General features: G+C 48.0%; 1 non-coding gene across 1 annotated transcript; it reads right to left on the minus strand.

Moving 5' to 3' along the window:
- Nucleotides 1-1,797: 1,797 nt before the first annotated feature.
- Nucleotides 1,798-1,902, minus strand: LOC147117033 (U6 spliceosomal RNA). Its single transcript, XR_015078569.1, has one exon. It is a non-coding gene; the product is annotated as a U6 spliceosomal RNA (small nuclear RNA).
- Between the last annotated feature and the right edge of the window lie 11,201 nt (nt 1,903-13,103).

Here is a 13,103-nt window from a genome sequence, read left to right on the forward strand (position 1 = left end):
GGGAAAAACTCTCCACTGGCTGGAGTCATACCTAGCACAAAGGAAGATGGTTGTCATTGTTGGAGGCCAATCATCTCAGCCCCAGAACATCGCTGCAGGAGTTCCTCAAGGCAGTGTCCTAGGCCCAACCATCTTTAGCTGCTTCATCAATGATCTTCCCTCCAACATAAGGTCAGAACTGGGGATGTTCGTTGATGACTGCACAGTGTTCATTTCCATTCCCAACTCCCCAGATAATGAAGCAGTCCATGCCCGCATGCAGCTAGACCTGGACAACATTCAGGCTTCGGCTGGTAAGTAACATTTGCACCACACAAGTGGCAGGCAATGACTATCTCCAACAAGAGATGGTCTAACCACCGCCCCTTGACATTCAACGGCATTACCATCACCGAATTCCCCACCATCAACATCCTGGGGGTCACCATTGACCAAAAACTTAACTGGACCAGCCACATAAATACTGTGGCAACAAGAGCAGGTCAGAGGCTAGGTATTCTGTGGCGAGTGTCTCACCTCCTGACTCCCCAAAGCCTTTCCACCATCTACAAGTTACAAGTCAGTTGTGGGATGGAATATTCTCCACTTGACTGGATGAGTGCAGCTCCAACAACACTCAAGAAGTTCGACACCATTCAGGACAAAGCAGCCCGCTTGACTGACAACCCATCCACCACCTTAAACATTCACTCCCTCCACCACCAGCGCACCGTGGCTGCAGTGTATGCTATCTACAGGATGCACTGCAGCAACTCGCCAAGGCTTCTTCGACAGCACCTCCTACACCTGCAACCTTTACCACCTAGAAGGACAAGGGCAGCAGGCGCATGGGAATACCACCACCTCCAAGTTCCCCTCCAAGTCACACACCATCCTGACTTGGAAATATATCGCCCTCTCTTCATCGTCGCTGGGTCAAAATTCTCAAACTCCCTCCCTAACAGCACTGTGGGAGAACCTTCACCACACAAACTGCAGCAATTCAAGAAGGCGGCTCACCACCACCTTCTCAAGGGCAATTAGGGATAGGCAATAAATGCTGGCCTTTCCAGTGATGCCCACATCCTGTGAATGAATAAATTTAAAAATCTGTGCTGTCCTCTGGGGTGTGAATTTGTTCTGGGTAAAACTATCCAGAAATTCCTCCCCTTCCTTCATAGAACTGTATTCTTGTGGTGTTATGGCAAAATATACTTTTTGCAGCAACACAATGTTACAGAATATGCATGAATTTTATTATCACTCATTTACAATAGCAGCCCAATGAACTGTAAAAAATAACACTAAGTATGGTACTAAATCCGTAGGCTTTTAAAACCCAATCTCAGTGTCACATAATCACTATTTCCTGATTTATCTCCTCTTCTTTTACTCCATTCAATCTTGTTGGTGTCCTGCATTGTAGGCAAAGGCCCTTCATTTTGGTTTCTTATGGTTTGCAATACAAGAAGTTAATATATAGGAGCTTAATTGGATATACACTCAATTGAAAAACCTGGGGGAAAATATGTCATTGCCCCCTGTCCCACCAAATACAGCCAGACAGAAAGTCACAAGCAGGAGGATTTGAGAGTACAAACATGTCTAAGGCCGGCTTCCTCAATTTTCTAATTTGCCTGGTCCAGATGTTTTGTTTCAAAAATTATCTTCATAACCTCACAAGATTGAGCCTGTCTTCATCCATCTATCCAGAGAGATCCTAACATCCCACCCTATTGCAACATCCAATTGTTTCTTAAATGATTCCAGGATTCTTCCCTCTACTAATTCATCTGTAAATTGCTTCTACCACATCTGAAAAATATGGAATGTCTCAGGAATTTGCATGTCACCAATTGCAGGGGCCACGCTCATCTTCTCTGTGTCGTTCCCATTTTAGCATACGTGCTGCTGAAGCAACACAGATCATTCGAACCAAAGTCGGTGAGGCTGCGTTTAGAAAACCGGGTGCACTCAGAGAAGGGATTCTGGGACATAAATTTGTAAGCTGGGAAGTATCACAGAACTAGACTTGTTTTCGCCTCAGCAAAAAAAAAGCTAGTATATGACGCAACAGAGACAGAGATTATGTAGATATAAGCAAACTATTTAGGTTGGAGGGAGATTTTAGAACTAATAGACACGAGTTCAAAATTAACAAGCCTCAAGGAACACTAGAGATTAGAATATTTTTCCACCGAGTGATGTATAATGTAAATGTCGAACAGACTCCTATTTAATGTTACAGAAAAAAAGAACTCGCATTTTTATATAATGCCTTTCACAACCTCAGGGCAACCCAATGCGCTTTGCAGCCAATAAAGTACTTTTGAAGTGGAATCACTGTTGCAATGTTGTACTGGTTGGCTCCTTTCCAAACAGTTGAATAAGTATCTGCTAAGGAGGATAAGTGTAAATGATCAAATACTCGATAGATGTCAATGGGCCCTGGGCCGTTGATGCTATGGAATTGTCATGTCATTCAAAGCTAAATGGGCTGGGACCGTCCTTGGAGCTGTAACCGCTCCGCTGGTGTTACTTCACCGGATCCCTGCACTTGAACAAGGTGTCTGCCACACTTCCAGCAAATGTTACAAATGAGCAGCTCTGAGGATTTTCCGGCCCATGGTCAGAATTGAATACTGTAGGTTATAAGTTTAAAAGATATTCTGGAGTTTCACTCTTTTTGGAATCTGGGAGAAACTTTACACAATCTTCCTTAGCAAATTCATAGACTGAGATCGGGGTGGGGGGGCTGGTGGAGGGAGGGGTGATTTTTATTGGGATCATCCCACTTGTCCACTGAAACTTTAGTGGAAGAGTTGCGGTTACCCCGAAAAAAAGGTGTGAACTGTGGGGTTTTTTAAAGTTCAGAGCTGTGGTTACTTTTTCTATCGCAATCAGAGCGTGTGGTCACTTTCTGTACTATAGTGAGAGCTGTCTCCCCTGTTGATCTTGGTTGCTGATCTGGCTGCAGCAATATACAGAGCTCCTCCAAAATCCAATGACTGAAGTGCAGCTCTCCTGAGGCAGCACTCCTGGGAATGGTATCAGAAAGTGTGCCTGTAAGCCCTGGGATGGTCTAGAGCTCCTTCAGTGCTCCCTGGTTAATTTGGCTTCCTTTACAACCTCCTGCTGCTTCTCTTCCTCCAACGAATAGATCATATAAAGTGGAATTCCCATTGGGAAGCCCATTGTGCAACCCTCAGATCCTAGCTTAGTAATGCTCTTGAAATAGAATGCTTTCCAAGGGTAATACAGCATATAGGGGGACGCTTCCTGAGTATAATAGTGAATTTATTTCCCCAGTACCTGCAGCGAGCCCCAAGGTGTGGCCAAACGTGTCCACAAACAATCTCAGTTGAGCAGTGTCGCTTTAACCAATTGCTTGCTCCCTGATGAATGGGTCCTGGCAAATTGTGCCTCTTAACTCGTGGCATGCATTTTTAAAGGCGGAAGTTAGGACAGCTGATGCCATCCCTTCTTAACTCTGTCATTTGCATGTGGCTACCACTGGGAGGGAAGGTGCTTCTTCACCGCGCACCCTGAAACTCAACACAATTTATACCGGGTCTCTTCTACAGTGGAACACCTGCATAACTACCGGCCTATCAGAAACTCCTGGTCCCACAAAGTTATAATTGTTTACTTATGTCATCCCCTAACCCAGGAAATCCAGGACGATTAACAAAAAAGGAGTTGAAAGCTGGCGAATCTCATGAAAGCCAGGTGAAAATAACTCTTGGGAGAGACAGTTTAAGAATCTCAGAGAAGGAGCGAAGAGATAGTTTGAAACAAACCGCAGTTGTTATTCCTGAAAGAAAAGAGAAATGTTTATATTTAGAAAAGCTTTTTAGAGTTGCAGGGGCTAATTTTCAACTTCATCACCTGGGCGGTAATGTGGCAGATTGGATCGCTCCCCCATTAGAGATTTTCATACCATTTAAAGCAATGGGATGAAGAACAGGTTAGTTCTATAATGGGCGATTGATCCGTTTCACTCCATTACTGTCCAGGTGGTGATATTGAAAATTACCCCTGTGATCTTTTATTAATTTATCTACTTGAGAAGATAGCTAAAATCAGCCGTGCTATAAATATATAAATGTAGTATATCACTGCCAGATTATTCATTTGCTTATTATTTGTGCAATAAATTTATTCATATTTTAAGCTTTAGCCGAGGTTTATTGTGATCTTCTACTGCTTTTGAAGACCGAAGTGGTGAGATCTTATAAAAACAATTACAAAATAGGGTTTGGTAGTTGATTACCTGGGCACATTACCAATTGCTTAAATAGATCTCAATGCAACTCTCAAAGGTTTAGAGTGTTGGGATTGACCCACAAGAATAAATTGAGGTATGTGAACCCAAATAATCTGGAGTAAGAAGGTTTAAAAAGACCTAAAAGCACAACAGTCGTCTTGAACAGCTTTTTTCTCTTGGCTTCGTTATGTTTTTATGTTCTTATGCTGTCATCCTAGAAATATTCCCAGTTCACTAATTGAAGCATGGAAAATAATACAAGTCATGGACAAGACCCAAATGAAAACGGCATTGAAACAAGGGTTGGATCCATATTTGGAACTATTATGAATGAGGAAAAGAAACATATTGGGTTGACAGCATACTCTCCGTAAAGTGTAGGACTAGAGTTCCAAGCCTGGTCCATTAAAATTAAACCAACAGAGAAAAAAAAAGAAAGACTTAGATTTCTATAGCGCCTTTCACGACCTCAAGATGTCCCAAAGCGCTTTACAGCCAATTAAGTGCTTTTGAAGTGTTGTCACTGTTGTAATGTAGGAAACGTGGTAGCCATTTTGCGCACATAGAAAAATAGAAGATAGGAGCAGGAGTAGGCCATTCGGCCCCTCGAGCCTGCTCCACCATTTAATTCGATCATGGCTGATCATCCAAATTGAGTACCCTGTCCCTGCTTTCTCCCCATATCCATCCCTTGATCCCTTTAGCCTTAAGAAATATATCTAAATCCTTCTTGAATATATTTAATGAATTGGCCACAACTGTCTTCTGTGGTAAAGAATTCCACAGGTTCACCACTCTCTGGGTGAAGAAATTCCTCCTCATCTCAGTCCTAAATGGCTTACCCCTTATCCTTAGACTGTGACCCCTGGCTCTGGACTCCCCCGCCATCAGGAACAGCCTTCCTGCATCTAGTCTGTCTAGTCCTGTTAGAATTTTATAAGTTTCAATGAGATCCCCTCTCATTCTTCTAAACTCTAGCGAATATAAGCCTAATCGACCCAATCTCTCCTCATACGTCATTCCTGCCATCCCAGGTATCAGTCTGGTGAATCTTCGCTGCACTCCCTCCATGGCAAGAACATCCTTCCTCAGATAAGGTGACCAAAACTGCACACAATACTCAAGGTGTGGTCTCACCAAGGCTCTGTACAACTGCAACAAGACATCCTTGCTCCTGTACTCGAATCCTCTTGCTATGAAGGCCACCATACCATTTGCCTTCTTAACCGCCTGCTGCACCTGCATGCTTACCTTCAGCGACTGGTGCACAAGGATACCCAGGTCTTGTTGCAGTTCCCCTTCTCCCAATCCATTGCCATTCAGATAATAATCTGTCTTCCTGTTTTTGCCACCAAAGTGGATAACCTTGCATTTATCTACATTATACTGCATCTGCCATGCATCTGCCCAATCACCCAACCTGTCCAAATCATACTGGAGTTTCTCGGCATCCTCCTCACAGCACACACGCCCACCCAGCTTTGTGTCATCTGCAAACTTGGAGATATTACATCTAGTTCCCTCGTCTAGATCATTAATATATATTGTGAATAACTGGGGTCCTAGCACCGATCCCTGCGGTACCCCACTAGTCACTGCCTGCCACTCGGAAAAAGACCCGTTTATTCCAACTCTTTGCCTCCTGTCTGCCAACCAGTTTTCTATCCAAGTCAGTACCTTACCCCCAGTCCCATGTGCTTTAACTTTGCATGCTAGTCTCTTATGCAGGACCTTATCGAAAGCCTTCTGAAAGTCCAAATACACCACATCCACTGGTTCTCCCTTATCTATTCTACCAGTTACATCCTCAAAAAATTCCAGTAGATTAGTCAAGCATGATTTACCTTATGTAAATCCATGTTGACTTTCTCCGATCCTGTCACTGTTTTCCAAATGCTCTACTATTATATCTTTTATAATGGACTCTAGCATTTTCCCCACTACCGATGTCAGGCTTACCGGTCTATAATTCCTCGTTTTTTCTCTACCACCTTTTTTAAATAGTGGGGTTACATTAGCTACCCTCCAATCCATGGGAACTGTTCCGGAGTCTATAGAATTTTGGAAGATGACCAGCAATGCAGCTACTATTTCTAGGGCCACTTCCTTAAATACCCTAGGATGTAGATTATCAGGCCCTGGGGATTTATCGGCCATCAATCTCGTCAATTTCCCTAACAACACTGATTTCATTCAGTTCCTCCCTCTCATTAGACCCTATGTGACCCTATGACATCTCTGGGAGTTTATTTATTTCCTCCTTTGTGAAAACAGAACCAAAGTATGTATTTAATTGGTATGCCATGTCTTTGTTCCCCATTATAAATTCCCCTGATTCTGACTGCAAGGGGCCTACACTTGACTTTACCAATCTTTTTCTCTTCACATATCTATAGAAGCTTTTACAGTCAGTTTTTATGTTCCCTGCATGCTTAATTTCATACTCTATTTCCCCCTCTTAATTAATCCCTTTGCTGAATCCTAAACTGCTCCCAGTCCTCAGGTTTGCTGCTTTTTCTGGGCAATTTATATGTCCTCTCCTTGGATCTTATGCTATCCCTAATTTCCCTTGTTAGCCAATGTTGAGTCACCTTTTTTGTTTTATTTTTATGCCAAACAGGGATGAACAAATTCTGTAGTTCATCCATGCAATCTTTAAATGTTTGCCATTGCCTATTCACCATCAACCCTTTAAGTAACATTCCCCAATCCATCCTAGCCTCATACCATCATAGTTTCCTTTATTTAAATTCAGTACCCAATCTCTGAATCAACTATTTGACTCTCCATCTTAATGAAGAATTCTAACATATTATGATCGCTCTTCCCCAAGGGGCCTCGCACAACAAGATTGCTAATTAATCCTTTCTCATTACATAATACCCAGTCTAAGATGGCCTGATCTCTAGTTGGTTCCTTGACATATTGGTCCAGGAAACCATCCCGTATACACTCTAGGAATTCCTCTTCCACAGTATTGTTACTAATTTGGTTAGACCAATCTATATGTACATTAAAGTCACCCATGATAACTGCTGTGCCCTTATTGCACGCATCTCTAATTTCCCATTTAATGCCATTCCCAACCTCAGCATTACTGTTTGGGAGTCTGTATACAACTCCCTCTAACGTTTTCTGCACCTTGGTATGTCTCAGCTTCCACATCATCAGAGCTAATATCCTTCCTTACAATTGTGTTAATCTCCTCTTTAACCAGCAATGCTGCCCCACCGCCTTTCCCTTTTTGCCTGTCCTTCCTGAATATTGAATACCCCTGGATGTTGAATTCCCAGCCTTGGTCACCCTGGAGCCATGTCTCCGTAATCCCAATTATATCATATCCGTTTACATCTATTTGCGCAGCTAATTCATCCACCTTATTACGAATGCTCCTCGCGTTAAGACACAAAGCCTTCAGGCTTGTTTTTTTAACACTCTTCGGCCTAGAAATTCAGTATAGCCACTTTTGGGGCGGTAAAGTTGGGCGGCCGCAAAAGTTTGCGCCCAGCACAAAGTCGCGCCCCCTTCGCCGATATTCAGTCGCATCGCCCCAAGATGTTGCTGCTGCGCTAAAACAGGCGATGCACGACTATCTTTAGGCGCTAAGCCGGCGGTGCTGAGCGATACCCCCGAGGCCGGGCGCAGCGCCGGTGCGGCGAGTTGCTGATTGACGGCAGACACTCTGGCGCCGGTCAGCTCTTAAAGGGGGAGGGTGGATTTGTTTGCCTGCCACGCCCTGCACACTGCAGCCCTCAACCTAGGCCTGACCACTTCAGCTTCACCTGCATAATGCCCAGGGCTATGGAGAAGGCCAGGGAGAGAGCGCAGCGCTTCAGCGACGGTGACCTGAGGCTGCTGGTTGGCAGAGTGGAGCGCAGGCGCCATGTTCTGTTCCCAGAAGGTGGCAAGAGGCCGCTGCCCAGCGCCTACCGGAAAGCCTGGAGGGAGGTCTCAAACAGGGTGTCTTCCAACAGCGTGGTTGCCAGGACTCCTGTGCAATGCCGGAAGAAGTTCAACGACCTCACTCGGGTTGTCAGGGTGAGTACCCTTTCCAGTGTCCTCCTCATCCCTGCATGTGCACCTCACTTTATGGGCAAAGGGACCTGAAAGCCCTAATGGCCAGCCCTCATCCAGCAGCTATGGGACTATCATGAAAATCACTTGCACATTCAGCACTTTACACACTGTACAAGCTATTCGACCATGGGAGGCATTGCAGACAAGATCAGGGCTTCACACTGTCAGGGCCAGTCCACCATGGGAGGCATTGCAGACAAGATCAGGGCTTCACACTGTCAGGGCCAGTCCACCATGGGAGGCAGTGCAGACAAGATCAGGCCTTCACACTGTACTTAGATGCCGTCCTTTCTCTTGCAGGCCAAGGTGGCGCACAACCGGCGGAAACGAATTGACACCGGGGGAGGCCGTCCTGACGTAAAAGAGCTCTCCGGCCTCGACCAGCGTGTGGAGCGCATTATGGCAGGCCGGCTGATTGGACCCGTCGCCAGTGGAGATGCCGACCCTGTTCTGGGCACCAATGGTAAGGGCATCACCTTTTTGTCCTCGCTCGTTCCACTTGCGCCTCAGATCAGCATCCTTTGCCACTGTCCGACCAATGCAGTGAATGGCACCACTCATGCCTCCCTCGCTGCCGCCCTGTCCTCACTCTAAAGCTACTCTTGTGCCTTCCTGCTTTCAGATGGTGAATCGCCAGGTGAGGAGGCGGGCCCTCAAGCTGCCATTGTCAGCGCTTTGGAATACGAGGAGGAGGAAGAGGAAGCCCGCCCATCAGTGCCACCCTCAGCCGCGCCAGCCCATGGCGATGTAGGGGACACGTCTTCCCTGGAGGGGAGCCGGGGGGGAAGGGTCGGAGGAGAGTGAAGCTCCGGGGCCCAGCGGCCTGCAGCAATGCAGGAGGGGTGGGGAAGCTCGGCGGACTTCTCCCCAGAGGGTGAGTGCGGCCTCCAGTCCTGCGACGGTCAGCGCAGAGGAGGTGCGGCTCCTGGAGGAAATGGCCGTCCAGGCTGAGCGCAGGCACAATGAGCTCATGGCTGCAGTGGCAAGGATGCCTGACTCCATTGAGTCTTTGTCAAGGAGTGTGCAGCAATTTGGAGCAGCACAGGCCAGGAGTCTACAGGACTTCGCGGCAGCACAGGCGGCGTCGAGCCAAGTGCTCAGTCGTGCCGTCCATTCACTGGCTGTTGTCATGCGGACACAGACCAGGGCCACACGGGCACTAACTGCTGCCACCCTCGCTGGATCAGCCAGGCATCGCCAGGGCACTCGCCGCGCAGCAGCAGCCCAGCAGTCTGTTCTTCAGCTGTTTGCTGCGCATGCTGCAGTGCTGGCCCGTGCGAGTGCCAATGTGTCAGGCGACCAGCGAGCACCTGCGATCTGCCAGGTTGGCATCATTCCTGCAGCCGACACTGCCACTCCGCCATTGCAGCTGCCACGAGCCGCTGGACAGACTGCTGCCGCCCAGCCAGAGTTGGAGCAGTCAGCAGCCGGCCACTCCAAGGCCAGAGCTGGTGCAGGCCGACCCCCAAGGGCATCTGCCGTCTCGCCATCTGCCCCTCAGCAGCCTTCCCCCAGCCTTGCTGCAGCCACTGGGCTCCCATTGAGGAGGAGCTGCAGGGCGGGCAGGGGCCAGGCAAGGATGCGAAAGGCATCGCCCTCGCAGGGCAAAAAGTGGAAGGTATGCACAAATGCCTGGTGCTTTTTGTAAGGCCGAGACTGGTGCAGTTGTGTTTTTGTAAGGCCGAGACTGGTGTCTTTCTTTCTTTTTGTAAGGCCGAGACTGGTAGTTTTGTGTTTTTGGAGGGGGCTTCTCCACATGAGGATGTAATGTGGGAAGGGCAGAGGTTTGCAATAAATTATTGTTGTTAAATTGCACTGTGCATGGTTTTTTGGTTAAGTCCTGGTTGCCCTGCTCGGCTGAGGGATTGTGGAGTGGCTACATTCATCTGCTGACATTGGCACAAGCCATTCCCTGAGAGGGGGCCTAGAACCGACGTTCAATAAGCTGGCGACGGGCGGGCCTTGCACTTTCTGCCTCCCTCCTGTGCTGGTCCTCCTCCTCCTCCTCCTCCTCAGGTGGTCCTCCAATCTCTGGTGGCATTGGCTGAGTCCTGCGGATAGCCAGGTTGTGCAGCATGCAGCAAACGACCACGAAATGGGAGACTCGCTCCGGCGAATATTGTAGGGCTCCACCGGAACGATCCAGACAGCAGAACCATTGCTTCAGGACGCCGATTGTTTGTTCGATGATGTTCCTGGTCGCTTGATGGCTATCGTTGTATCCCTCTTCAGCAGGGGTTCTGGGCGCATGGAGTGGGGTCATCAGCCAGGTACACAAAGGATAGCCTTTGTCCCCGATAAGCCATCCTCGTGGGTGAGGCTGGGCCTGGAACATGTCTGCCACAGAAGTCTGTCACAGGATGAAGGCATCGTGGCTGCTGCCTGGAAAGCGGGCATTGACAGCTAGGATGAGCTGCCTGTGGTCACACACCAGCTGGACGTTGAGCGAATGGTAGCCCTTCCGGTTGCGGTAATCCTCGGCATTCTCCAGAGGTGCCCGCAAAGCCACATGCGTGCAGTCAATGGCGCCCTGCACCATGGGGAAGCCCGCGAATGCTGCAAAGCCCATTGCACGCTGTTGCTGCTTGGCAAGGGCCATGGAGAAGGAGATGAACTGACGTCTCCTTTTGAAAAGGGCATTGGTCACCTGGCGGATGCAGCAATGCACGGCGAACTGGGAGATGTTGGAAATGTCCCCAGTAGCGGATTGGAAGGAGCCGGTGGCATAGAAGTTGAGAGCCACTGTCACCTTCACTGCCACCGACAGAGACGTCCTGCTCCTCAGCTGTGGCTGAAGATCACCGCCAAGCAGGTGGCAGATCTCTGTGACCACCTCCCTTCGGAATCGCAGCCTCCGAACACACTGCGCGTCAGACATGTTGAGATAGGAGAACTGCTGGCGGTATACCCTGGGTGGGTAAGGCCCTCTTTCCCGATGCCTGTTGCCCCCTCTCCGTCTAGCCAGGGCTGCCACTCTCTCACGGCGTCTGTGAGCCCTTTGGATGTAATTGAGAAAGCCAGCGTTTACACCCATTGCAGCCCCCATAATATGCTGGCAAACAATGATATGTCAATGAAGGCAAAGACAAGTGGAAAGCTGTGGCCTGAAGCCACAAGTACCTGTCCGAGTGTTGGGCCAAAGCAGAAAGCTCTCTACCTTGGTCTCTCTGCAAAGATCCGTCTCTCAAGAAGGAGTGCTGCGAAATGGCAGCCTTTTCTAGTGCAGGAGGAGTGCCCTTTAATTTGCGCCCCCTGCGCCCCGCATCGACTGAGCACCGTTCCACTCTAACAGTCGCTAGGGGCGCCAGGCGCACAATGGGGCGTCGCGACTGAGCTTCCGGTTGGGGGCGCACAAAGGGCGTTGCACGAGGGAATGACGTCATGATCTGCACGCGCAGCTGAGCGTGCGCAAAGACTTTGCGCTGCCACTAAATCTTGAGTGAAGTTGGGGCAAGGCGCAGATCGCGCTGCGCCCGGCCGCTAGCCGCCTAGCGCCCGACATCTACTCCTCCTAAGGCGCTACCGGCTGGCGCAACAAACTGAATTTCTAGGCCTTAACCTTTTAGAATTATTGTTTACTGCGGCCATGTTTGATTTACACCCTTGATTTCTCTGACTTCCACATTTGCTTTTCTCCTTCCTGTCTTTTGCTTCTATCCTTGCTTCCCTTTCCTCTGTTTCCCTGCACAGGTTCCCAACCCCCTGCCATTTTAGTTTAAACCCTCCCCATATGTGATCAATGTGATAATTACCAGATAATCTGTCTTTTTTATGTTGATTGAGGGATAAACATTGGCCAGTACACCAGGGATAACTCCCCTGCTCTTCTTCAAAATAGTGCCATAGGCTCTTTTATGTCCACCTAAGAGAGCAGGCGGAGCCTCGATTTAACGTTTCATCCAAAAGACGGCACTTCTGACAGTGTAGCACTCCCTGAGTGTCCAGGAGTGTCAGCCTAGATTTTTGTGCTCAAGTCTCTGGATTGGGACTTGAACCCACAACCTTCTGAATCATAGCATCATTGAATCATAAAAATGGTTACAACACGGAAGAAGGCCATGTGGCCCGTCGAGCCTGTGCCGACTCTCAGCTAGTCCCACTCCCCTGCCCTTTCCCTGTAGTCCTGCAAATTTTTTTCATTCAGATACTTATCCAACTCACTTTTGAAATATAAGATTGAGTCTGCCTGCACCACCCTTTCAGGCAGTGAATTCCAGATCGTAACCACTCGCTGCACACAAAAGTGTTTCTTACATCGCCTTTGGTTCTTCTGCCAATCACCTTAAATGTGTCCTCTGGTTCTGGACCCTTCTACCAATGGGAACAGTTTCTCTCTATCTACTCTGTCTAGACCCCTCATGATTTTGAACACCTCTATCAAATCTCCTCTCAATCTTCTCTGCTCCAAGGAGAACAACCCCAGCTTCATTAAATATATTCAAGAAGGAGTTGGATATATTTCTTAAGGCTAAAGGGATCAAGGGATATGGAGAGAAGGCAGGGACAGGGTACTGAGTTTGGATGATCAACCATGATCTCATTGAATGGCGGAGCAGGCTCGAGGGGCCGAATGGCCTACTCCTGCTCCTATCTTCTATGTTTCTATGTTTCTCCAGTCTATCAACGTAACTGAAGTCCCTCATTCCTGGAATCATTCTCGTAAATCTTTTCTGCACCTTCTCCACAGCCTTCACATCCTTCCTAAAGTGTGGTTCTCAGAATTGGACACAGTACTTCAGTTGGGGCCGAAGCAGTATTTTATACAGGTTCATCATAATTT

Source organism: Somniosus microcephalus, chromosome 5 (genome assembly GCF_052327205.1).
Source record: "Somniosus microcephalus isolate GS21.2 chromosome 5, FLI_Smic_1.0, whole genome shotgun sequence".
NCBI lineage: Eukaryota > Metazoa > Chordata > Chondrichthyes > Squaliformes > Somniosidae > Somniosus > Somniosus microcephalus.